Raw genomic sequence first — 27,295 nt, 5'->3', positions numbered from 1 at the left:
GCTATTTCAAAATCTACACCAACTTTTAACGGGAAACTCTCAGATTATGTCACAGTGCACTATGATGGAAAATGGTGGCTTGCCTGCATCATGGAAGCCTTTCAGGACACTCATGAAGTGAAAGTGAATTTTCTTCATCCAAACGGGCCCGCAAATAGTTTCTTTTTTCCTGACATTGAAGATCACTGCATTTTAGACATTTCTGATATACTTCTTTCTGAAGAACCAAAAACTGCGAAAGGTAGAACCTACACAATCAGTAAAAAAGAAACACAGCTGTCAAATAAAACATTGGTTGGCAAAAAATCTTGACTACAATATGCTCGGAAAAACTCATACTCATACTAGTATCGCTTCCAGTTCCTGCATGTGCATGTGGAAAATTTATGTACAATATACTGATATAGTGTATTGGAAATCTTGTGTTCAAATATTGTGCTATGTATTGTGGCGTATTGTGTGTCCAGCACCCGAGTCCCCAAACAATAAAACCATCATCACACTTGAACCCATTGAGATGCCATTTTCATTTATGTTGAGGTGTTGGAGTATATGAAGGGGTATTCTCACACGAAAAAAAAAAAATCGAGACCATCGGTTTGGCTGGGGAGCGGGGGCCCAGGGTCAAAGGGCGCCCCAAACTATAACTTTTTGAATAAATGTTTGAGTGATTTTACTTTACGCGATTCGAAAGATCTCGCTTTTACGAGCATTATGATACCAAGATCAGTCAAATCGGACCACTACAACCTGTGATATAGCCTCTGGAAGATTGTGGGGCAGCCGGGGGCGCCCAAATTTGGGGGGCCCCTAAAATGGGCCCCGATGGGCCCACAGGTCTAAAAGTTGGTATTTTGAGTTTTTTTCACCCAAGTGAATAAATGACCAACATATAGGGAGAAAATGAGGTATTAGTGTCAGGAGGGTGTGTACACTTGACATGGAATGCCCCTCATGTGGTTTTCTCCTACATCGCTGAGTGATGTAGCCGACGTGGCGCTGCCAGTCGTATAAAAATAGCACGTACAATTATCTACGCTGTACAGTACATAATACTTCATAATGATAGTAAACGACAGTGTGGCCCTGTTATAATGCAATCGTTGAGGTCCATAAAATGTTATCGTGAAAAAAACAGGATCGTGCTAAATCGGGATTCAAGGAAATCGGCTTTCAAACTGAACCAATGTTTGCACGTTTACCTTCTCGCGAGTAGATTACCTTTGAATTGAAGAATTCCGCGAATAAATCGTTGTTACAGTCGAAATTAAAACACAAATTTCTTTTTGGTGAAGCTTTTCATGTTGTTAAAACAATCGCACTGTTCCGAAAATATATATCACAATTGACACGAGCTCGTTTCGTCATTTATAAATTATAACATCGATGCAATGATTATGTATTTGTAAAATCCAAACGATATTTATTCATCTTTCTATAATCGATGTGAGAGGAGATTGTAAGCTGCTGCTAACAACACTGATGGCCATCATGAACAGCACAAAGGTAAAACTAACGTGTCTTCAGTCTCTCTTGGATGCGTGTTACAATTGCCGACAGTATTCAGTACAGTAACATGCTGTACAGGTTTGTATCCGAGCAGCAATAGGCTATACCATATAGCCGAGGTGTGTAGTTTTGTGTAAGTACGATGTTCGAAACGAAAACGAAAACGAAAAAAAAAATGATGTTCACACGACGACGACGTCGCTTAACGGCGCGTTTCTCAGAACGTAACCCCGTCGTTAAGTGGCGCATGACTATATATCTATATATATTTGTGGTTCTTGGAACCGCATCCCTCCAGAGCAATAGCAACCATCATACAGCGGTCCCTCGACAGTTATGCCAATAATATACGTTCAGATCGTCCCTTCCCTTTTGTCTAGCAGGACAACGGGACAGTGCGCTGTGTGGGTCTCATAGCTAGGTCTCTTTACACCACTCTAACTTGATTTCTACTCTTCTTTTCTGCTTATTCCTGAGGTAAATACTAATTTGGGTCCTCACAGAGGCTAACCCATGCAGCACGTGCCCGCGGCCGGAGGAGGGGAATAGAAAGCCGCAACACCACACGAGCATCGACAGCGAGGATACAGAGATACCCTCGAACGAACGTCTGCCGCAAGCTCGAGATGATCGCCTGACGTTTCCAATGATCTGGGATAAGATTGCTGGTTGCTTTGAAAAGGCATACAAACGAATATCTCTTTAAGAGGCTGCACGGATGTGGTTTTTCACAACGCAGAAGCAAATGACCCAAATCGGCAAGAGCGTAGCTGGCAGCTTGGTGCCAATAACTACATCGTCAGAGGCCGATAATAGAAAAACAACCACACCACGCTGTACAGGACACAAGTGTGCAAGATACGTGTGGCGCGTTCTTTCCAACACATTTCTGGATTTAATTACATCGGCATCCTCTTTTCCCTCCATTTCTCCATCTGATACTTATATCTATATTCTTTTTCATTCCAAACCTCCATCTAATTATTATATCCAATCATTCCCCTCAATTCCTGACACAGATCAGGGTTGGCCCCGCACACACAATAGCAGAATCGGGCCACGTGCATAAATGATGAATCCGTGCGCACTGTACGGAGCATGCTCAATGGTGGGTGGACCTGTACTTAGCTTGTGCCACCTTATTATCGTACATAGCAGGACACGGATGGCACACATCTTGTTCTGGTCTGTGCATGGGTTTATCCTAACATCTTACCGTTGGTCCTCACTGGCGGCCGCAGGTGTTCCCCACGGACGGTGGACGGCTCCTCCCCTCTCCGTCCGGCGAAACCGCAATCAGGCAGAGGATTGCTGTGCAGTTTGGATCGCTCAGGCCACGTGGCGCATCGCAGAACAGGCATTGATCAGGGCTAACCAGGGGTGCCCGGGCGGTCATGCGGGGCTGACACGACCCTCGGCCAGTTGCCGGAGGACGGTCCGGGAGATAGGTGCAAGGCAATTCATGTCGCAGAGTTCGGTGTGGGGCAATTCATATCATAGGGCTCAGAGTAAGACGATTCCGCAGCTTGGAGTTATCCTGCTGGGCCACGCAGCCATCACGGCTGGGTCACGCAGTGATCCGCGCCAAATCAGAGCGGCCGATTCGGTTGACGACATCGCTTTGGGGTAATGCCCCCACTCTGCACCCCAAGGTCTATAAAGGATGGGTGACGAGGCCGTCCGTAGTTCCAGTTTAAGTGTCTTGCCATCACTGCTGTCGGCTCATCCCGTTCTCTGCCCGGCTTGGGATCGATCTCTCCACCTTCTTCACCCGCCCTTCTGTCGTCAACGCCTGTGACTCCGCCTCCATGTCACTGACTCCACCCAACCACCTGGTCCCGTCTACTACCCCACCCACTCACTCTCGACTCTGCCTTCTCCACCCATTCGGATCCCGACTCCGCCTTCTCCACCAAAGTCCCTCCATGCTCTGTGTCTGCTTTTGTAAGTTGCTTGTTTATTGTCGCACCCTCACGCTTCTTTCTATCCCAGTATGACAAAACAATAAAAAAAATCTTCACTGTGCCAGAAAACTTTCCTCGCCTGCTTGTAAATAAATTATTATTCGAAATGTTCCCAGCTTGTTTTTGTCTCTTTCATCGATCCAGCAAGGTCTAAATCCAAGCTAAGCCGGGACTTTATTCCCAACGATCTGTTCCTTTCAGCAGGTACATCGTTGGTAGTGTCGATCAGCTGCATCCAATCCGGTCGTGATCCAGTTCGGACAAGGTGTACCGAAAGCGTGTTCCCGGTAATTAAATCACGTGATCAATTAGATAATCCGGTTTACCCATAGACGGGAGGACTGTCGGTTAGCGACCCACCGTGTCACGGAATTATCTGTGTGCAATGGCCTGCAATTCCGGGGAGTCTGGTGGGAACCCGAGAAAGCTTCCTCCCCCCCATGGTCTTCTCACCCATCCCCCAACAATACATATATATATATATATATATATATATATATATATATATATATATATATATATATATATATATATATATATATATATATATACATACATATATATATATATATATATACACATACATATACATATATACACATAGACATACACACATACACATACATATATACACATATATATATATATATATATATATATATATATATATATATATGAATGTACGAGCTGAAGTACCCAGGAATACCCGGGAAATTTGCCCTATTTTGTGCCCACTAAGCGATACTCACCGTTCGCAGCCACGCTCCCAGCCCGTCAACAGGACTCCTGCACCCCTCCAAACGGGTTTCGAGCCCACATTCGCACCAACAGCAAAGCGACCTCCATTTTTGTCAATTTGACTAACCCACTAACTCACATTACTCTGACCCCGGGGTCACTTGGGTGGGAATCACTCCTCCCCCCAATCACTCATCGCACCATGCATACCACATTCGCTCCATACACACAGGCCCGCTGGCCCTCACTCACTCCATACACACAGGCTTGCTGGCCCTCACTCACTCCATACACACAGGCGCGCTGGCCCTCACTCACTCCATACACACAGGCGCGCTGGCCCTCACTCACTCCATGCACACAGGCCCGCTGGCCCTCACTCACTCCATGCACACAGGCCCGCTGGCCCTCACTCACTCCATGCACACAGGCCCGCTGGCCCTCACTCACTCCATACACACAGGCCCGCTGGCCCTCACTCACTCCATACACACAGGCCCGCTGCTCTCACTCACTCCATACACACAGGCCCGCTGGCCCTCACTCACTCCATACACACAGGCCCGCTGGCCCTCACTCACTCCATACACACAGGCCTGCTGGCCCTCACTCACTCCATACATACAGGCCCGCTGGCCCTCACTCACTCCATACACACAGGCCCGCTGGCCCTCACTCACTTCATACACACAGGCCCGCTGGCCCTCACTCACTCCATACACACAGGCCCGCTGGCCCTCACTCACTCACATCATTTATCTTCCCTTTATCAATTGTCTCCCTAACCCCTTTATGGCTTGACTGGCTCTTTCATGAGCAGATCGATCAGCAGTTAGCTGTTGCCGTGCGCGTGCAGTTCGAGAATTCAAATAACAGGAGGAGCATGTTTATGTTTAAAAAGTCAACGAATACGAACATTTTGTATTTCAAAAAACCTTAGCGTTTTTAACCATGAAGCCTTTTGTTATGATTAATACGCCGGCGCACTATTCGAAAGCCATTTTTTTTTCTAATGGAAATTTTATTTTTATATATATATATATATATATATATATATATATATATTATTTTTTTTTTTAACATATAATTTTTTTCATTTTTATGGAGAGCCACTTTGCGCATCCTGGAGCTGAATGTTAGTTCTATATATGTGTAAAGTTTCATCAAGATCAGTTCACTGGTCTAGGAGCTTATTCGTCACAAAAAAAAAAACAGAGAGAGACAGACAGACAGACATGGACAGAAGGACTGCCATTTATATAGTAGATATATATTGTTGCGGTTGTGGAAATTCGCATTACACCATAAAGGGTCCTCAGGTGAGATATATCGGTAAGTTCATGTGTAGTTAAGCCCAAACCCGTTGTATAGAGGGAATATATGCGATCCATTCGGGCTGCGACGCTTCAGTTAGCCGTTTTTCTTTGGCTATTGTTAATTTGGTGCAAGAACAACAACAACGAACCGCCACAACCAACATCTCACGATCACGCCATTCACTACATGACGCCACCTTCCACATCTTCGCCACTCGCCATTCAACGAGCACCGTGCGGGCGCGTGCAAGAACAAAAACCAACAACACCTGTGGGGTTTTCCCGCCTAATTTCCCCGCCTGAATCCCCCCCACCACGCTTGGTGTGAAGGGGAGGGTGCGGCAGCTCGCTCCCGATTGGTGGATGCACGGCGTGAGGCGGTCGGAGTGGGGGCACGCCCCCCTTCGAGAGCTTTCTGGAAACGCCTCGAAGGGAGGTGGAGACAGAAATGGGGCGGGGCAATGGGGCGGAGCCGGCCCCTACAAAAGGCGTGGCCGTGAAGAGGCTCGCGTGCGAGGAGGCTTCTGGTTCGTTCAAGCGATTGACAAAAGGCGTGGCCGTGAAGAGGCTCGCGTGCGAGGAGGCTTCTGGTTCGTTCAAGCGATTGACAAAAGGCGTGGACGTAAAGGTCGATGAGAACGTCATTCCCTTTCTTGTTCCCTTGTCCCTGAAAGGGAATTGTGGAGAGTTGTGGTGATCGTCCCTGGTCGGAGGTTCTGTTCGTTCGTCCGAGCTGACCACACGAGCGACGCGTGGCACGAGCTCGCGGACCACGCCGGAGGGACTCGGAGTTACGGTCACCAAGGACTCGACGCGCTCAGGGAAGTCGCGACTTCCATTTCTTTTGGGTTTTGTGTAAATGTGTATGTGTGGTGCCCGTCTTGAAAAGTAGAACTGTTTAAGTGTTGTAATAATTATATTTGGTTGTAGATCTGCATTGTGTCCTTGCTTTTATATGTGCATCACTGTATGGCTGTGAATACGTGCTTGTCTGTGTGTGTGTGTAATAAAGTGTGCTTGTCCAATTGTTCCCCGTCTCGCTGCGTCCTTTCCTTTGTTGAAGCTCCATCTTGCATCACGTAAGGGATTAATAGTGGGTTTTAAAACACCCGGTAATTAATCGGAACCGTCAAGGCAGACGATAACTCCGCTCGGTTATCCCTGTAATACGGAACGAACCGCTTAAGCAGTTCATTTCCGGAGTCGGCCTGCGGCATGGTCCCATCCCTCGGCAGATTACCCGCGTGGGTACTTAGGTATATCGACATTCGGCGATTCACCCTATTTCGCGCGGGTAGACTGCGGACTGGGTGGTGGTGGGGTTAAACTCCCACCCGTGACTGCTTTCTAGTGGTAGTCCCAGGAGGGTCACGACTGAATTGTCCGTCCGGTGGGCGACGCGGTCGCGATTCGAGTTACCCAGATGATCGCACGCCGGGCTGGCCAGAATTCGCAGCAATACTATATGTATATATATATATATATATACATACATACATATACATATATACATATACATATATACACATATATATATACACACATATATATATATATATATATATATTTATATATATATATATATATATATATATATATATATATATATATATATATATACACACATATATATATATATATATATACACATATACATATACATATACATATATACACACACTCATGCGCCGCTTAACGACGTTCCGGGCAACGACGGATCGCATTTACGACGGACCTGCCAGCTCTGAAAAAAAAAAGAAAAAAAATGTAGCTTAATAATTCCTATCGCCGAGTGATGTTGCTGACGTAGCGCTGCCAGTCGTATAAAAATAGCACGTACAATTATGTACGCTGTACAGTACATAATACTTCATAATGATAATAAACGACAGTGTCGTCCTGTTATAATGTGATCGTTGAGGTCCATAAAATGTCATCGCGAAAAAAGCAGGGTCGTGCTAAATCGGGATTCAAGGAAATCGGCTTTCAAACTGAACCAATGTTTGCACGTTTCCCTTCCGGAAAGTAAATTACCTTTGAGTTGAAGAATTCCGCGAATAAATCGATGTTACAGTCGAAATTAAAACACAAATTTATTTTTGGTGAAGCTTTTCATGTTGTTAAAACAATCGCACCGTTCCGAAAATATATATCACAATTGACAGGAGCTCGTTTCTTCATTTATAAATTATAACATCGATGCAATGATTAGCATTTATAAAATCCAAACGCTATTTATTCATCTTTCTATAATCGATGCGGGAGGAGATTGTAAGCTACTGCTAACAACACTGATGGCCGTCATGAACAGCACAAAGGTAAAACTAACGTGTCTTCCGTCTCTCTTGGATGCGTGTTACAATTGCCGACAGTATTCAGTACAGTAACATGCTGTACAGGTTTGTATCCGAGGAGCAATAGGCTATGCCATATAGCCTAGGTGTGTAGTTTTGTGTATGATGTTCAAAAACGAAAACGAAAAAAAAAAAAAATGATGTTCGCACAACGGCGACGTCGCTTAACGACGCGTTTCTCAGAACGTAACCCCGTCGTTAAGTGGCGCATGACTGTATGCATATATATATATATATATATATATATATATATATATATATATATTCATACATACATACATATATACATACACACACATATATACATACATACATATATGGCTAAGTGCATGTAAGTGGTTACCACTGTTTCAAAAATGTCAAAAAATGAAGTTTGTTCCATTCCCTTCTCACTAAATTTTCCTGAAAGTGTAAGTCTAACTGAGTTCAGAACAAAAAACCGTTTAGCTTCAACATATATATATATATATATATATATATATATATATATATATATATATATATATATATATATATATTTTGCCGAAATATGATACTTTAAAGAAGGGGTACCTATTCTGATGGTTTTGCGAGTTTTTAATCAAATTACCTCATTTTTCTCTTTTTGCAAAATAAATGAAGGTCATAGTATGTTACTTATTCTAGCAACTAATCTAATAATCAAAATACCAATTTCTGGGATTATTAAGAAATAATACATACCTATTTTTTTATTACTGCTCTATTCAGTGACTGTCAGATGCTGAAAAGCACTAAAAGAGAAGATTAATCGAACAAATTCTTGGACGTAAATTTTCAATTCAATCAATTCTGGGAGTAACAAAAAGCTCTCTAAATTCTCCAAAACTGTATAACTGCCTTCTAAATTAATAAAATATATTTTAAACACCCGGAAAAATACTTAAAATGTTTTTAAGAAAATTAATTTTTTAATCAAATTCAAAAAAGTGTGACGTGCAGTCGAACAAAAATGCAAAATTACTCTAAACCAAAGCCATGCATGTTTTCAATATTTTTCTTATACTATATCTATATCACTGTGCCCCATTTGTAAATAAATTTTCGTGAAAATAAGCTGATGCACAGAATAAAAGCATTTTTTTTTAAACGTGACGTGCAGTCAGACATTCGGGTTGGAAAGTTCAGTCAAACCGCTGTAATTAAGTATCCACCCGGATCATCTCAATTTTTTTTTACATTGATTATTGGTCATAAGTTGAATAATTTAAGACACGTAAATATGAGTTATTGATAAACTAGTCATTTTGTAAGGGGATTTCATAGTCCCAGGCTCTAAAAGGGTAATAAAACAAGGAAAAATAAAAAAAATATGCCAGAATGTGAATATTAGTCCATGGGCCCAGGCATATATCGGTACCATCTGAGGAAACCAAACTTTAGGGCTACTAAGTTATTGGTAGGGACTATATGATTATTTCAATATGTGATAACCGTTCAAGAAGAGCAGCTTAGTGTATGTATTTTGCATTTTTACCATTTTGAGATATTGACGTTTTGGGGGAAAAAAAACAAAAACAAAAAAAAAAACAAGGACCACTGGGAGGAAGTGGCAGAGCTGAAGTCCACGCAGGAGGAAGCAGACACCCGAATGCTTCCGCATGCTCTGCATACAGCAGAGGCTGGGTACAAGGCTGTGGTGATCACTGCCGAAGATACAGATGTCCTCGTGCTGTGTATTGCCTTCAATAAGGACATCCCATGCCCCGTGTATCAGAAATGTGTTACGCAAACCTGCACACGGTTCCTCGACATTGACAAGCTTGCTAGATCGATGGGAGACAATGTCTGTGATGCCCTGGTTGGACTGCACGTGTTCTCCGGTTTGCAGGCCGGGGAAAGATGGGCGCCTTGAAACAAATGAAGTCGGATAAGACCTACCAAGAGGCCTTCAGTCAGCTCGGTCATTCATGGGAAATATCCACCGAGCTCTTTCAGAAGCTGCAAGAGGTCACCTGCCACATGTACGTGCCGTCTACCAACACCACGAAAGTCAATGAACTCCGACATCAACTCTTCTGTGCCAGACGGGGAGAGAGAGAGTCCAGTCAGCTTCCACCATGTGAAGACTGCCCCTTCATGCACATCCTCCGTGCAAAATACCAGGCTGCTATTTGGAGGCGCTGTCTGCAATGCCAACCCGATGTTCCAAGTCCCAAGGGTTGTGGATGGACATGTTCCAGTCATTAGATGATGACGGGAAGCTGGCCATCGAGTGGATGCAGGGTTCTCCAGCACCGGATGCAGTGTTGCAACTGCTTTCCTGCAAGTGTGGATGGTCGTGCAAACTCCCAGACTGCACGTGCCTTCCCAATAGCCTGAAGTGCACTGACATGTGCAAGTTGCGAACCTGCAGCAACCAGCCTGCTGATGCCGAGGAAGAGGTTGTAGACCTCGAGGACTCTGATGCTGATAACAGTGATGAAGACTAGACTCCTGATCCATGGTGTGAATGTTTTGACACAATCACAACTACATTCATGGCTACAAATATGCATGAGTAAAACATAGTACATAAACATGCCACAGTAGCGTGGTGAAATTTGGGTTATCTGTAAATTTCACATTTTGGACGCTTGTTGGAACTAGGGTAGGGGAAGGGCAATTCCTTTAACTGTGGTAAAAACTTGTAAAATGTTCATAAATGTTTTCCTCATTCAACATGTGCATGTTGTAGGCTGTTGTAGTTCAGTAGCACTACCCAGGGAACTTGTATGACAATATTATAAATTAAAATGTACTGAAAATCACTAATCAGCAACATTTTGATCGGCCCTATTGTTCACCCCTTTCTGCCATAAAACAAATTCTGCCTTCAGGAATGACAGAAAGGATTATTCGGATGGTATAAATAAAGCATTTCAGACATGTATTTGTGGTTTGCAGTTCATTCTAGCTCCATGTGGAAACAGCAATTGTATCATTAGTGAATGTTTCTGAGTTTGCCTTTTCGCTTTAATTATGCGGAGGGTGGGTACATTCCAGAGATGATAACTACCAATAAGCTGCCAGTCTGCAATGGTTATCACATCAAAATATGATCTATATATATATATACACCGATTCAAAAATCAGAACTAGGATTGGTTTCCTCAGATGGTACCGCCAAGTGGAATTTCTGGCCTGGGCCCATGGACTTATCATGTGAATCCACCACTGACCGACACAAATGCTGATTTTCTCAGACGGTGGGTGACAACCTTTTGATTAGATGAGAAATTTCATATAGAATGTTTTATATGTTGTATTTTTGCATGGTCTAATATATATATATATATATATATATATATATATATATATATATATATATATATATATACATATATATATATATATATATATATATATATGTCATATTTTAAGGTCAAACAAGAAAAAAGGCCAAAACTGGGCATGTATATTCAATAAAAATCCTGGAGATTCAGTAATATACATCATAGACCCATGAACATATATTTTAAGGTCCTATGGAACACTGTCTGTGCAATGAACCAAATTTCATGACCAGTAGTAGTTTTTGTGACTTTCAAAAATGCCACAAGTGAGGGTATGACCGAAAATATGGGTGGTAACCACTTCCATGCGCTTAGCCATATACAGTCATGCGCCACTTAACGACGGGGATACGTTCTGAGAAATGCGTCGCTAAGCGATATCGTCATTGTGCGAACATCATAGTGTACTTACACAAACCTAGATGGTATAGCCCACTACACACCTAGGCTAGATGGTGTAGCCTATTGCGCCTCGGCTACAAACCTGTACAGCATGTTACTGTACTGAATACCGTCGGCAATTGTAACACATCCAAGATCGACGGAAGACGTGTTAGTTTTACCTTTGTGCCGTTCATGACAGCCATGTGTGTTGTTAGTGGCTGCTTACAATATCCTCTCCCATCGATTATAGAAAGGTGAATAAATAGTGTTTGGATTTTATAAATACATAATCATTGCATCGATGAGATAATTTACAAATGAAGAAACGAGCACCTGTCAATTGTGTGATATATTTTCGGAACAGTGCAAATGTTTTAAAAACATAAAAAGCTTCACCAAATATAAATTTGTGTTTTAATTTCGACTGTAACAACAACAATTTATTCCGGGATTCCTTTAATTCAAAGGTAATTTACTTGCTAGAAGGTAAACGTGCAAACATTGGATCAGTTTGAACGCCGATTTTCTTGAATCCTGATTTAGCGCGACCCCGTTTTTTCCGCGATGACATTTTATGGACCTCAACGATCGCATTATAACGGGGCCACACTGTCGTTTATTATCATTATGAAGTATTATGTACTGTACATAATTCTATGTGCTATCCTGTGCTTCTATACGACTGGCAGCGCTACGACGGCTACGACATCACTAGGTGATAGGAATTTTTCAGCTCCATTATCATCTTATTGGACCACCGTCATATATGCGGTCCGTCGTTGACCGGAACGTCGTAATGCGGCGCATGACAGAAGAGAGATATATATATATATATATATATATATATATATATATATATATATATATATATATACATATTTACATATACACACACACACACGTATATACATATCCATATGCATATACAGTTACGGTCGTGGGGGTAAATGGAGGAATTTAAAAGGGAAGTTATGATTGGATAGTCGTTTGGTCCGTGGGCATGTAGGAAACATCTCGATGTAATTAAGTAGGGAAACTGAGTTTAATTGTTACGTGTCACCACACGGGGGTGGTGCGGTGTTAATTAGATTGGGATGAAGAATAAGTTTCCCCAGTATGTAATTGCTTCCCTGTGACTTTTCCCTCTGTTTTTAGAACCAAAACCACGATAATAAACAAGCAAACGTGCCAAGCAGGTAGAAGCCCTGCGTCGCAGGGTGACGGTGGGCGAAGTCACGCCCCCCCCCCCCCCCGAGGCTGATGATTGATGGGCGTGATGTCAGAAGCGTGCCGAGTGGGCAGAGGCCCCGCCCTCCCGGGTTTCGTGCGAGCAAGCTGCACTCCGGAGGAGGAAACGGGAGTTCTGTGTGACGTCAGTCAGAGGCGAGAAATCGAGAGAGAGCACACACGAAGAAAGGGTGAAGAGGAACGGTTGAGTGCGGAGTGAGGGAAGCACACGGTTGAGAAATAACGTAGTTCGGAGATGGCCTGTAAGAACAGGGCTTTACGGCTGGCTTCACTTCAACGTATGAAGACGACACTATTCTTGCATTCGTGTTGTGGCGATTTGGCTCACATGGTGAAGCAAGTCACTGGCCTTTGGCTCTTGGTTGGGTCGTGAGGAACAGACCCCGAGCCTCGTGTATGTCAAATAGCTGGTCGTTGAGGACGATCGACGCATGAAGCAGCTACACAGTCTCTGAACCTTGGTGTTGAATACCGCTCACAAAATGACTGATATACATTTGTTCCCGCTGCGAGATAACGGTTTGGCACAATTTTGCACACGTCTGCACATGCAGAAAAGTAGCACCTCGATTCCAAGTTCCACAAAGATCATCGCTGGGCCAAGCTGAGTACCAGAGTAAAGGAGGGGATTTCTTTTATTTTGTTTCCCTTTGTCTGTATTTAAGTCTGTGTGTAGAGACACCTCGATTTAGAGTTTAATTTACCTCAAGAATCTATATATTAATACTGAAGGACCAATTTTGTGCTCCTCCTAGCGGTCGCGTCACGTTTTTCTCGGTACTGTGACCTGGACTGAAAGAAACTTCGGACCTGTAAGAGTGCATCGCATATAGTGGCAATAGTCAACTTTCAAATATGAAGCAGAATAAACACTTTTCGTTTTACATTCGTTTACATGGCAACGTGTGACTTCACCGCTGAGAGGCGTCAGGACGTCATGACATCATCGGTCATTCGGTGACGTCATTACGTCTGCCGTCGACAGCGTTACCGCTGAGAGGTGCGATTCTACTCCTCAAAAATAGCGTCTGCAATGTAAAACCCTCCTCTGCAGATGCTGACTACCTCAGAATGTGAATTTGACACAAAAAAATGTAACAAGAAACATTGTATCTTCTATATATTAATACTGAAGGACCAATTTTGCACTCCCCTCGCGGTCGCGTCATGTTTTTCTCGGTACTGTGACCTGGACTGAAAGAAACTTCGTACCTGTAAGAGTGCATCGCACATAGTGGCAATGATCAAACTTCAACTCTGAAGCAGAATAAACACTTTTCGTTGAGACGGAGGCGAGGAGTGAAGAGACGGGGTTGGGGGATGAAGAGACGGGGCAGGGAGTGAGGAGGCGGGGGCAAGGTAAGCAAATTGAAAGCGGGAGACGGGGAGAAATGGTGCGGGGGATGAGTGGGCGGGGGCTGGGGTGAATTAGGGGGGGTTGAGTGTGAGGGGGTGGACAGGGGGCGGGGAATCAAGAGACGGGGGCGGGGAGTGAAGAGGCGGGGGCGGGGCCGGGGTAATTAAATTTTTGGGTGGGGGTAAGCAAATTGAAGGCGGGGGGGGTAATGGGGTAGGGGCGGGGGATGAGTAGGCGGGGGTAAGCACGCCCTGTCCAGTCCATGTCCCTCGACTGTGGGTGAGCTGGTGAGGGTGGTTGAATGAACGGAATCCGTCTGTGACGGGGTTTCGGCTAGTTTATAATTATTACATTAGATTATTGTCATTTGTAAATATTTGTCTTATTCTCATTAAATGTGTTCATCTTATGAAACTGTATCTGTGTATTTTTTGTGGGGTTCGAGTATAAACCCCCTTGTGCAACGCATAACTGTTTTCCAGCGCGCGCATTCATCTCCAAGAGTCTCGGCTGTTGGCCTCCAAGGGAGAAGTTCGGCCATCCGGGGCTGGCGGTGTTAACCATCCGTCACCACAAATTGGGTCAGGAAGATTAACCTTGGCCGCCAGCGCCACGACAATACACACATATATATTGTTGCGGTTCTCGGAACCGCATGCATCCAACATAAAGTGGTCCCAAGACAGTTATTCCATTAATATACGTGTCAATAGTCCCTTCCCTTTTGTCTGGCAGGACAACAGGGGCGTGCGTTGCGAGGATCTCATAGCTAGGTTTGCTTACATAATTTCTTCTTCATTTCATGTCGAACATCATTATTCCTCCTCTGCTTTTCCGATTATTCCTGACGTAAATCTGAGCCACATGTGCCCTTCGCTGTGAGATGGGTCCTCAGCAAAGGCCAAGCAGGTATTACACCCCCACCCCTCCGTAGAAAACACAGCCTGCCAAACGCACGTGCAGCGGTAATTTCCCCCCAATGGACAGGAAACGCACCCAACATGACGCCCACACTGCACGGAACACATACCGAGGAGACAGAAGAAACAGCACCTTAGAAAGGGCGCTCAAACACCACCTGAGCATCGACAGCACAGAGCTTCCGTCCTCAAGCGATCCCTCAATCGAGGCTGATAATAGAAAGGCAACCCCACGCCACATTTGGCGGGATGCGAGTGTGCAAGGCGCAAGTGGCGCGTTTCTTTAAACACATTTCTGGACTAGCTATATCGGCATTCTTTTCATTCGAAACCTCCATATAATTATTTATATTCGAGCGTTCCCCTCAATATCTGACACATATCGGGTTTCGCCCCACGCACCAGAATCGGGAGAGTGCTGGCCACGTGCGTAATGGCAGGTCGGAATGGATGATGCTGCACGGAACGTGCTCTCAAAGGCAGACCCGTGCGCCGCTCGCAACACTGTTATCGTGGTGCAGAGCGGGGCTGCGATCGGGCAGAGGCATATTGTGCAGCTCGGGCCACGTGGCGCATACGGAGCAGACATGTTGGCCAGCGCTGGTCGGGGGCGCCCGGGTAGGCATGAGGGACCGTCTCCACCCTTGGCCGGTCATCAGAGCGCAGCGTTTGGGGCTCTTGCAGGGCAATTCATGGCGCGGAGTTCGGAGCGGGATATTTTTGTGGCGTGGGGTAATCTTGCCAGAAATGAAATGTTGCGGTTTCCGGCCATCACGGCCAGGCCGCGCAAGGGGTCGGGGCCAATCAGAGCGCCCGAGTCGGGTGACGACACAACGCTTCAGGGTGGCCCCCCGCCCTGGGGCCTATAAAGGTCCGAGCGGAGCCTCTGCCTGTCTGTCTCTGTCTCTGTCTCTCTCTGCCTCGCCTCCAGCTCAAGCTGGGCTTCGACTCCGCCTACTGTCGTAATCACTTGGAGTCCACCTCCTCTTCCCCCACACGACACTGACTCCACCCACCCACTTGGTCCCGCCTCCCACTCCGTATACTCACTCTGGACTCCACCCTCCCAACTCAAGCCCCTCCTTCACGCCCACGGTCTCGACACGAGCTGCCCAAAGCAAAACACGATGCGCCAGCTGTTGGGGTCGGGGGATACTCCACCATGGAGCATTCCCCCCCAAACGTATTGGTGGCGCATTCAGGCAATCAATTATCCAAAGGTACCGAGAGACCATAGCCTCAACTCCTCTCCTGTCTTGCTTCAATTCCTCTTCATCGGGTTTTCTGTGTCTGTGTGTGTGTGCGTGTGCGTGTCCTGGCGCCCGTCTATATAAGTAAGCCTGCAGAAGATTGTTATTATTATTTTCGGGTTAGGTCTGCTCTGCGTCCACTTTCATAAGTTGTTTGTTTATTGCCGCACCACACCTTTCTTCCCCATCTCTGCTTGCACACCCCAATACATCTATTGATTGTACCACATACCTTTCCTCACCAATTGTTAATAAATTATGATTGGAAATGTTCCCTGCTCGTTTTTGTCTTTTCCTTCATTGGTCCAGCATGGTCCGAATCCTAGATTAGCCGGGACTTTAATCCCAACAATCCATTCTTTTTAGCCGGTACGTCCTTGGCAGTTTCGCTCGGCTGCATCCGATCCGGTAAAGTCATCCGGTCCGGTCGAGTGATACAGTTCGGACAAGGCGTACCGTGGGCATGTTCCCCGGTAATTAAATCACGTGGTTATTTTTCGGTAACGGGATTAACTAGACGGAGGACCCTAAGTCACGTGGTTGTTATTGGCATCCACGGTCGGTTAAGCGACCCGCCGCGTCACGGAATTATCAGCGTGCGACGGCCTACAATTCTGTGGAGACTGGTGGGAGCAGAGATAGATTCCCCCCCACCCCAAGTGGTCTTCTCACCTGACCCCCAACAATATATATATATATATATATATATATATATATATATATATATATATATATATATAAATATACACATACATAAATACACACACGTATCTATCGATATTTTACGAAAACTCTCATCTTGTCTGTATGTATGTATGTATGTTCCCGAAATACAGCCAAAACGGTACATGATGGCGCAAAAATTTTACGGCCACCTGACTCACCATTCGCCTACGGTGTGCAGTATCAAGTTTCGTTAAAATCAGGCAACGAAAAAATTATGAAAAAAATCAATTCACGATTCAGTCAAGTACTCTTCGGGAGAATTTGATCAATGCAAACAACCTCAGCGGTATAGTTCACTGTAGCTATCCTATTTTTTTTCTTGAAATGATTTATTGAAAAATCTCAAACATTTAGTATAGACAAAGAACGATTTGTTTTTAAGCATAAAATAAACATCGCCGTTTTGATCTAATATCTCCGTGTTCATTAATTAATAAAATTCTGTTTGGAAGATTACACACAATAATTTATTCGACTTTCTTTTCCCCATTTTTATTTTTTCACATTGACGCGCAATATCAAGGTTCGTTCAAATTGGGCAACGGAAAAAAATTAAAAAAAATCAATTCCCGATTCAGTGAAGTACTCAGGGATTATTTGATCAATGCAAACAACCTCGGCGGTATAGTTCGCTGGAGCTATCTTTTTGTTTTGTTTTTTTTTAATGATTTTTTTTATCAACTGCTGTCACAAGGGGAACCCAACGGGTTCATGGGTCGTCTAGTATACATATATATTTTAAAATGCCAGTATGAGCCCACCAGTGTATCAATATCAGAAAGAAAGAAAATTATTTTTAAAAGCCCACTTTACCGACGAAGCCTCCTTCTCAGCATCACTATTTGCAGTCTGGATTGTGGAGAAAACCAGACATTAATATTGCAACTGTGGTGCACCAGCCCATTCTCAGTCATTTAAGACTTGGCTTGCAGCCCAACTTGAGGTGATAGGTCAGCATGCCAAGTCCAGTAAAAGCACACGTGATGCAAAGAGGAACGTGTAGTTCCACCTGATGGAATTGCCGCAACTCTGGAAAGTCAGTGCTGAACACACTAAGAAAACTGCAATTAATGATCACACAATTGAAACACTGCAAAATGAAAAAAGTCTTACTTCACACCACCAGAGGAAAAAAAAAATAAAAATAAAAATAAAAAAAAAGAAAATTCATGACAAGAAATGAACAAGCCGGTAGGTGACGAGGGATCCGCAAGGATCAAAGCGCTGGATACGATGCTTTTCATTCTGACCGATCCACCGACGAAGATTCATTGCCAAGACGTATTGGTTCACATACAATTGTTCCTCTGCCTGGCAAGATTTTTCCGATTGCTTATTTTGCCAACTGGCACTCCTCACAGGACGACCATTTGAAAAATAAAACCAAAATCAAAAATCGGCTCGAGTAAAATTTTCTAAACATCTCGAAGTGTTTAATTCCGAAGTCTCGTTTCTCCACATTCAAAACTGTAGGACAAGTATTGAAAATAGTGAACGTAGGTCGAGAAAAAGTATTTTTTCGAATTTTGCGTATTTCAGCCCCGACACCCTTGGTGATCAAATCTGGAAACATGCTGCGGTTCAATTTTGTAGTAGTTATTAAACTCTATCCATGCACCGAATTTGAACGTTCCGCCGTCGACGGTTTCCGAGGTCAAGGTCACTTAACATATTCCCTGGTTCACCACCTTTCTGCATTCGGAGGGCTGCCATTCGGAAACTATGAGAGATCGAGGAACGTTGTGCTGTCGCGATAACTAGATGGGGATGCAAGGAATAGGCAGGAGTTGGTCCGGTCGCTCTACCTATCATAGAAGCCACGCTACGTCAGTTACCGTTTGGGTTCTTAAAACGCGGTTTTTCGGCTGCTGCATAGCAACGGGTGGTTGCTTAGCAACGAAACTCAAACGCGCACAGTCCCAGCCCATATGGCACCTGTTCGCCAAGTTTCATTGAAATCGGTTTGCTGGTTTGTGCTGTGGAGCCTCGCGTTGCAGGCACACACACACACACACACACACACACACACACACACACACACACACACACACACACACACACACACACACACACACACACACACACACACACACACACACACACACACACACACACACACACACACACACACACACACACAAAACCCGACAATAACGGATATCTAGCGAATCCCAAAAAATGAATGAATTTCAAATTAAAAAAAAAATTAAAAAACAGGGCAAATGATTATATGTGCTGGACACAGCAACAAAGTGGGACCCACCCCAAGGGGGCCGGCCCCGAGCCCCGTTGCTCACGACCATTAAAATGGATGTGCAAACCTTCAAGCAAAATGTCATCCGCAGTGCACATTATTAATTTGGAGGAACTGCAAACTTATATCTTAAATAAAAATTGGAAACAATACGTGCTGTTGTTGTTGTATGTTTTACATGTAAGCATTTATTATGAAACTGTAATAATGTACATTTGTGTTCATAAAAATTTTCCCTTATGAATCACGAACTGCCGGGAACATATCCCCCTTTTCCCATTGATACAATGCCCCAACATTTGCAGCATTATTTATCAATGTATCCCCTGTGAATGCCAGGGCCTCACTATGTGCACGCACGCACGACCTAGGAGGGCTCCGTTCCACCTTCTGAAACCTGCATATGGAAATAACACACACACACACACACACACACACACACACACACACACACACACACACACACACACACACACACACACACACACACACACACACACACACACACACACACACACACGATGTAGGGATGGTTTCACATGATAATTTGTTACCATACTTTCCTTGTTTACATACTTTTTGGCATACCATCCCTACATAGTCAGGTCAAACTGAATGGTCTCAATGGAGTCACGGTGCAATACCAGGGTTTGTTTACGGTACAAAAAACGAGGAGAGAGAGGTCAAAAATGTATGGGGGGGGGGGGGGGTTCACAGCCAATGCATGTCCATGCATCATAGTCTCATGAAGGCCACAATTCTGATGCAGTGATCGGTCAGACATTGTCAAAGCATCAAAATAACGCATACGTGTCCAACAAAGGACTACACCAAGCGCTCGTCCAAATTTATTACTTATCCAATGTATCATGCAATATGGGGCTCCACTGGCTGAGTGCAGCTGCTTCGCATCTCGCCCTTCTGGAGGCGATCAATCCAATACCCTCCATGCTAATGGCATATCTTGACAAGAGGACAAATCCCAAGGTCTGCTTCTCGCACATCACAGGCAGGTTGGACTCTTTGGTTTCCTCTCACCTCATTTCTTTATCCTCCCCAGTCAGCTAAGGTCACACATTCTTCCAGAATCCCACACCTGGCTTCCCTCCATAGTTGTATACTGAAAGCTCACCAAAATTCCCTTTTATCCCTTATTTATTTGATTTTTTTTTGAATTTGTGTAACTGAATTCCTGTATGTGCCATCTAGTGCCCCTCTCTCAACCCATTCATAAATTCATTCAAGAACACTGTACATCATTACATTATGCTTTCTCCCATAGCAATCCCCTCCTCTCCTCTCCTCTCGACTATTTGAATCGACCCCTCCCCCACCCTCTTTTCCTTTCTCCCGCTCATCCATTCTTGTGCGATATCTTTGTCTCCCTGTTGATCCTCCATGAATCAGTGAATGTGCTGCCATTTATCATTTAGCATCACATGAAAAAAAATTTAATCTGGTACCAATTAAAGCTGGGTCTAGATTTCCTTTAATGAAGATATATCAGATCTTTGACATTGACAAAATGAGTGCATGCGGAAGTGAAAACACAATATTAAATGGTCACGCGAATGGAACCCGTATCAGTCAATCACATACAAGTTCGGTGAGCGGGTTTCGCTCAAAACTCGCGAAGACATTACGTTCTCGAATTCCGCTGCACATATCTAACAGAAGATATAGAATTTTATGACATTTCGTCCCACCTTGAAGTCATCGACAGAGGTCAAAAAGTTATGCCCAGCAACCATGTAGAAATGGATCTTGGGCCAGCAAAGGTAAGGGACGTGTTTGAGACTCTGCTTACGACCATTGTCAAACATTTTTCCGAGTGGTGAGCTGGTTCCCTGATGTCACCGAAACAAAAGTTGTTTTGCAAAAGGATAAACCCTTCGACTACCTCTCCTTACACAAATCAATTTTCGATAGCTCTGCAATTGGTATGACCAATTTCAAACTAAAGGTATTTATCTACTCCATATTGAGCAAACTATCAGTATCCAAATAAATAAAGGAACAAATGAAAACGGAGGTGGTGAAACCCCGGTGTTGCTCGGAGTTGCTCAAATGAAACCCTGGTGTTGCTCGTTGAAAGCAGCGAAGTTAAAAACTTTTAACAGGTGAGACCATCATTGTGACAAACAAGACCATGTCTGTTCATTAATGGAGGCATGCTCAAATCCTCCAGATGGAAAAATGCAACAAACAAAATAAGACACATATATATATATATATATATATATATATATATATATATATATATATATATATATATATATATATATATATATATATATATATATATATATATATATATATATATATATATATATATTGCTTCGCACACAACGAAACTCAATGAAAGACATGGAGACACCTTTTATAACACGACTCGAAAGATCAAATCCACGCACAGCATTCGCGTCACAAAGGAAATGAGAGTTTACGAATCTAACAGGGTGACGACGACTTCGGAAAGATAGACAAAGACTTGCTGCCGAGAACAGGTTACGGGATCAGAGGAGAGGAAAACACTGCATCCGCAAGGAGATTTGATACGCAAAGGCCAAGGCAACGGGCTTGGCAAACGAGGCATGTGGAGTAATATCAATGTCTCAGCTTTAATTCACCCAACACTATCCAATAAAATGTCCTCCCCCCCCCCCCGCCACCGCCCCCACACCACCACTACCACAGTCCCATCATCATCGCACCATGCTGCACACGAGTACCATGTGAGTCACGCACAAGCCACCTTGCTCGATTCAAGAAGCAGGAGTGCTTTCTTCCGTTGCAGGCTCCTTAGTCAGACGCCACATGCACACTGAGTCACCCACATGATCAAGCCCCTCCTTTGAAACCCCTACCCATCCTCTACATCTCACGCCCATCCCATTCACAAGGAAAAAGAAAAAAAAAACAAACATGAACATCCTAAGTGGAAACAGCAGTGGCAACAGTGTTGGCAGGACGACCGCGGTCGTCAGAATGAACAGCGTTCTTTGGAATGCAACAGGAAACCTCAAGAATGGATGTGCGGACAAGATAAAATATAAATAAATAAACAAAAACAAATATTTAAAAAAAACGCCGGCAAGGGTCTGGTCTCATTCTCCGAGTGCAAAGTGGTTGCACTCTTCATTTAGAGTTCACAACCGACTATTTATTTATTTAATAGTGATCAAAGATTCATGGAGGACCTTGCACATAATCCACATGTACGACAACAACATTAATAGGAGACATCAGTGCAATTTTTCACTAATTACAAGGAGATTAGTAGAGAATGTACAAACCAGCTGACAAAGTATGAGGGGTGGAGACAAAGTATGTGGGGTGGGGACAAAGTATGGGTGGAGGAGTGTGGGGTGGGATGAGGGACATTAAACTGCGACCCAGTATCATGGAGCTAATTGCTCAGATAGGAATGGAACGCAATCCAATACCACAATGACATCACATATTAATAATTATTTTATGGTGAGGAAACCCGAATACCACGTTGCAGTTAAACGTATACGAAACACGTCAGCATTTAACCAACATAAACTCCAAGATGTAGAACCAAAATCCAGTAACGAGAAGAAAGCTTCTCATTGGGTTGGGTGGGTGGAAAGGAAAGACAAAGTCACATAAAGAACCTTTTAGAATCCCAAGAGGAAGTTCAAGGGGTGTTCGGCATTTGCCTTTTGCCTCAAATTCCAAGATGTCTAAAGTTGACACGGCAATTCCATTAACTTCAGTGTCACCCAAAAGCCTTGACGTTTGATCTCTGGTTAAACGCGATGCAAGACGAACTCCAGGAGCTTCCATGAAACCCCGAATGTATCCGAGGGACGAAAGTTTCAGCAGGTGAGCTTCTGGGCATACGTTTGCGTATTTAGGGACCACGTTTGACAATTTGCAAAAATAAGTTAGACCGTTATATTGTTCCCAGAAAGCCGGCAGTTACAATGACACATGATACATGACAGGTTTTTGAGGTTTCTCATACCTACACCATGGTAACCGCACCACAAGGCAGCACGGAATTACAACCAAACAACCCTAACCAGGCACAGAGACACACCTTCAAGCTCACCCTCATTTGGAGTGGGACATTTGGATGGCCTCGTCTCAACTCTTTGCTCAGGCCTAGCAAGACCCAATCGAAGCTTAAGGATTTCTGTCATCATCATCATCAGTAGCCTTAGGCATGGGGAATTTTGAATAATTGATACCACCCAGCAGCCCCACCCTACCGCTATGTATGCCCCTTCCATATACCACCTCCCTTTCTCACTCGTCGCGAAGCATATTTTATGAGCGGCCAAAAACCTCCTGCCTGTTTTGAGTGCCACATTGATTGGCCGAGGCTTCACTGCTCTCTTGCATTCCACACATAACTGTGGTCAAGCCCAACACCTTCAAACCACCACTGAAGCATCCTACCACAAGAGCTGCCAACTTCCCCATATTCCTTCCTTTCCAATTTGTGGATCTAACGTTTTGATATATTGTTGGCCTGTTTCTTACTTTGACCGTCGCTTTGCATCGAATTTGGCGGTTTTAATGCCTCCACCTCCCACCACCACCTCCTTCCCTGCGAGACCTAAAGAATATGTTTGAACAAAGTCCTGTTATCAGCAAAACTGTTTTCATCAATTCTATGATTTATAAAACAATTGAGTTTTCGGTTTTGCTCGGAATTGTTATATATATATATATATATATATATATATATATATATATATATATATATATATATATATATATATATATATATATATCGCACGTTTGGGGCCAAAATGACCGAACTGATAGGGCCAATTCTGATTCGTGAGCTTTGTACAAGAGCTTTCAAAAGCTTCTTTAACAAACAAACAAACAAGATAAATAAACCAATGTCACCCGCAGGGTGACCCGTATCTTGCCAAAAGGTGACCACGTGTGACTTCTTTAAGGTCACACTGAGGTGAACAGAGCTGCTATCCACCAGGAGCGACTCCTTGAGGAATATCTGCTTACGAGAGATTCCGATGAGAATCTTTCTACAGAGTAACCATGAAAAATATGTGTTTGCCTCATAACGTCACCAAATGACGTCATAATGTCTCAAGCTTGACATATCTAGAAAGCACTCATCGAGGTGTTCAATTTGAGGTACTACACGATATGGTTCCTAAAACTTGAAAATTTGACCTTGGGGTCAAATATGTTTGACCTTAGGAGTTAACCATGAAGGTCAAGGCCAATCGCCACCAAAAATTAATCAGCTGAGCGCCAGACCATGAACTATGTTCGCATGAAGTTTGAAGACGATCCGATCAAAATTACTCAAAAAATAAGGGTTTCGTCGACTCCCCTGATTTGCGACAAAATGACCTTGACCTTCAAAATTTTATGCGCTGAAAGGGACCTCTATAGGCCTCTGATATGCGAAGTTACAAAAATTTCCAATGATAACTGTGCTCTGCAGAGTGATTTATACGTGATTACAGACCAAAAAAAAAAAAAAAAAAACCATATGAAGGTCAAGGCCAATCGCCACCAAAAATTAATCAGCTGAGCGCCAAACCACGAACTATATTCCCATGAAGTTTGAAGACGATCCGATCAAAATTACTCAAAAAATAAGGGTTTCGTCGACTCCCCTGATTTGCGTCAAAGTGACCTTGACCTTTAAAATTTTGTGCACTGAAAGGGACCTCTTTCAGCCTCTGATATGTGAAGTTACAAAAATTTCCAATGATAACTGTGCTCTGCAGAATTTTTTATACGTGATTACAGACAAACAAACAAACAAACAAACAAACAAACAAACAAACAAAAAACATACAAGCTGACTTACATATCTTGCAAAAACTTCGTTTTGGCAAGATAATAAATAAATAATAACATATTTATGATTACAAGCAACAGACACCACAAAACAATCCAAAAAGTTCCCTTCAAATGACCAATGAACGAAATAAAGTTTCTCAAGCTGTATGTTCCCGCAAAAAATTATCCAAATACATCGCTCACTTCGGAGAGTCATTATTTGGATGTAATCAGCTTGGAGATCATCAAAGTTGAATTCTCAAGTCGATGCAAAGTGCGATGAGCAGAGCCAAAAAGGGAAGACATAAACAAACAAATAACAAAAAAGGAACAAATGCCGTGATAAACGAGTCATCGAACAACGAGTCGAAGAACCAAACAAGTGTTTGAAGAGGAAAAAGACTTGTGCAGATTACAGGTCAATGCAATTCTGTCTCAGTTTGCATGTTAAATGAAACCTGGATTGAGGTTAGTCCCTTCCGTCTGATTGGCTTGACAAACAAATACGCAAAATGAACGGCCGAAAGAGTGATCGGTCAGGATCGGGACGGAGTCCGAGCTGAACAAAGCACATTGCAAAGCACAGCAAGCAGGATCATGTTACATTGAGATAACGTGCTCAGAAAACCCCGTGCTTCTTGCTGTGATATTATCCTTGGTCAACTCGCTTCCGTGACAGAGCACACTGTCCAACTGCTCTCTCTCTCTCCATCCCCCCACCCCGTTCTCCCAATCCAGCCGACCAAGTCAACGTGGGCTTGTGGCAAGAAAAGTTAAGTTCTCAGTGACAGGTGTGCAGTTCTACAGTTTTGATTGTCATGTGACTGGAGCAGGGTAGGGGGAGGGGGAGGGATGGGAGACCGGTTTGAGAAACAAGAAAACGCTAATCTGAACTGTGACTGTGGGCAAAGGAAGCCCACAAAACCGACAAAAGGGCAACTCCAAGGAATAAAAATTGTTTGTATGCCAACTTGGAAAAAAAAACAAAAACAAACATAAACAAAGCCAATCAATAAATTAACAAATAAATAAATAAACAAACAAACCAACATAATTTTAAATAAAGTACCATACAAACAAAACAAGAAAAATTGCAATCAGAGATTGCAGACCCTTGCCAGGACTTCTTTTGAGTGGTGTATATATTTTTTAATAGGTTTGAGGGTAAATGCAATATGGCTGCCAAACTATGTGTCCGATCAAGTAAGAATTTAACAACAGTATTCCCCATCTCTACTAGATCATAAATGTGAAGTTTCACATCGATTGATTAAGCATTTCCAGAGAAAACATGATTTAATGTTTTTCTTCAATCCAATATGGCTGCAAAACAATGTATCTATCAATAATTCCTGAAACAAACTTGCACAACCATGCTTGGGGAACACTTGTGTGAAGTTTCCCCTCGATTTGTCCAGCTGTTCTGGAGAAGTTTTTTTTATAGCTTTTAGGGTAAATGCAATATGGATGCCAAACCATGTGACCTATGACATCATATGTGTGAACCTTTTGTTCCTCATGGACAGGCGATATGTGTAAAGTTTCACCTCTATTTGTTCAGCCACTTGAGAGATTTTTGAAGGTTTGTTAATTTAAAACAAAATGGCTGCCGAATCACGTGACCAATGACGTCATGAATTTTTTTTCTGTTAACCATTTTATCCCGAGATGACCCTCAAAAATTTTCACTCATCGGATGTGTCGTTCTACATATGCAATTATGACGTCACAACAAGGACACCTATGACGTCATAAAAAAAATTAACTACTTGCCATGTGCAAAGTTTCAATTTTTTCCTTGGTACGGGTTCAGATACAAAGGTCCAAAGTTTTTCCATTTTTCCAATATGGCTGCCACACCACATTACCTATGACATCATAATTATCATCAAAACATTCTACATGAGTAGTTGCACCAATGGTGAAAATTTCGTCTCAATCTGAAAAGCAGTTGCAGAGAAATCACAAAAGTTCTGTGTCGACAGAGACAAACAAATGGACCCAAGTGCAATACCCTCTCCTTTGGCGAGGGAAACAAAAACAAAAGCTTGTAGATAGAAGTTGCGAAGGTTTTAGGTCCAAACCAAAGTTTATGGCGAAATATTTACGAGTGCCAAACCGATATTGACCTGATCAGAGCAGCAGTTGTGCTTTTGAAGAAATTTTTTTAAGCGTTTCAT

The 27,295-nt window shown here is 43.4% G+C and overlaps 1 protein-coding gene across 1 annotated transcript in view; it reads right to left on the bottom strand.

The window, feature by feature from the left end:
- Window positions 1-27,295, bottom strand: part of LOC147033404 (uncharacterized) — a 70,754-nt gene that overhangs the window by 27,894 nt on the left and 15,565 nt on the right. The gene's annotated exons all lie outside the window — the stretch shown is intronic.

This window comes from Eptatretus burgeri, chromosome 2 (assembly GCF_056783735.1).
Source record: "Eptatretus burgeri isolate ZD-2024b chromosome 2, Ebu_testis_v1, whole genome shotgun sequence".
Taxonomy (NCBI): Eukaryota; Metazoa; Chordata; class Myxini; order Myxiniformes; family Myxinidae; genus Eptatretus; species Eptatretus burgeri.
The sequence above is the reverse complement of the archived record's forward strand: the minus strand, read 5'-3'. Positions and strand labels throughout refer to the sequence as shown.